The sequence below is a fragment of the Trachymyrmex cornetzi genome, unplaced genomic scaffold (assembly GCF_001594075.2).
Source record: "Trachymyrmex cornetzi isolate Tcor2-1 unplaced genomic scaffold, Tcor1.1 scaffold1871, whole genome shotgun sequence".
Classification (NCBI taxonomy): Eukaryota; Metazoa; Arthropoda; class Insecta; order Hymenoptera; family Formicidae; genus Trachymyrmex; species Trachymyrmex cornetzi.
In genome coordinates, this window is record NW_017296496.1 from 60,978 (window position 1) to 62,663 (window position 1,686).

At 35.7% G+C, this 1,686-nt stretch overlaps 1 pseudogene; it reads right to left on the reverse strand.

Annotated features, from left to right (window-relative positions):
* Nucleotides 1–239: 239 nt before the first annotated feature.
* Nucleotides 240–1,440, reverse strand: LOC108759460 (uncharacterized; annotated as a pseudogene).
* Nucleotides 1,441–1,686: the final 246 nt, after the last annotated feature.

Here is a 1,686-nt window from a genome sequence, read left to right on the forward strand (position 1 = left end):
CATCTTTCTTCTTTTTCTCTTCAGGAGGAAAGAAGAGGAAGAAAGATGAACCAGTGCAAAAGTTCAGCCAAAAAGAACAGGCCTAATGTCTCACTTCAACTTATTACACTAGTTCAGAACCTTAAAAAAAACAGACCTAAAACTCATTTGAAAAGAATATAAATGTCATACAAAATTTATTTCATAATCAATAATAATAATGTAAATATGTTTTATATTAATATTTAAAGTTTTCAATTTTACGTCATATCGCGATGTAATCCCTGATGTATATATTCGAACTGCCATGGAACTTGGCCAGCAGGTGTCATAAAGTATGATGACAGAGTATCTCGCATTGTATAAGCATCTTTCGTAGCTCGATGTGCTCCGCATTTTCCGATGTGTCTTATATGGTCACTTTGCGATTGTTGTCGCCATTCTCCTTCGATTATTTCTCCTCTTTCGGTTTCTCTATCTACAAATTCAGGCGAACAATATTTTTGCTGCTGCGGTGTTTGCTCATCGTTTTTTGTTATTAGAAAATTGTGCAAGCACATTGCTGCTAGTACATATTTGTCAATAACATCTGGGCTAGCATAAATTGATCTTAGAAATATCCTCCATCTAGCTGAAAGAATTCCAAAGGTATTTTCTATCGTTCTTCTGGCCCGTGATAAGCGGTAGTTGAAAATTCTTTTTTGATCACTTAAAAATCTGCCTGGATAAGGTCGCATTATGTTGGTAGACATTTGAAAGCCTTCGTCGGCAACAAAATAGCAAGATGTTTCTTGATCACTTCCTGGAAGATGAGCTGTTCCTTTTGGCAAGTTCAACGTACCTTCATATGATGCTTTTCCAAAGGATCTTGATAGAATTCCCCCATCGCTATCGCTGCCATAAGCACCTACATCGAAAAGCGTAAATCTATATCTGGCATCACAAGCGGCTATCAATACGAGACTAAATGTCTTCTTGTAATTAAAGTACATAGATCCAGAGTTTGGAGGTGCCTGAATCGTTGTGCTTGCCGTCTATTGCTCCAGCACAATTTGGCAAATTCCACAAGCTTAAAAAATCTGAACAGATCTCTTTCCATTCGACTTCCATCGGAGGTTTCAAATAGATCGGCATTAAAACATTTGCTATAACGGAGCATGTTTCTTTCACAATCATATGAGCAGTATGTTAGATTCTCCGATTCTGTAAGCTAGAGCCACAGATAGCATTTGGTCTCCGGTTGCCAAATATCTAATGTAACAAATTATTAATAATTATACTAGTTATGGTGAAACACGAAATATAATTAATAAATTAAATATAATTATAATAGTTGAAATGAAAATATACCTCAATGTTATTGCAAGGCGCTGTTCTGGACATATTGATGGTCTTATACTGTTTTTTTCTTAAATATGGTTCTACTAGTCGAAGAAGTTCATAAAATGTAGGCACATCCATTCTTGTGTACCGAAAAAAGAGATCTAAGTCTTCTTTTAATTCCGAAAACAGAGTTGAAAAGTCACCATACTGTGACCGCCTCTGATTTATAGGACGTACCCACCACCGTCGATTTCTCCAACGTTTATTTTTTTTGGCTTTCCATGCAATATACAGGGTGGGGAAAAAGTATGGAAGCAAACAATTATTTCCGAAACTATTCATTTTTCGACAAAATGTCTTAGACATAATTTTTATGGTATGAAA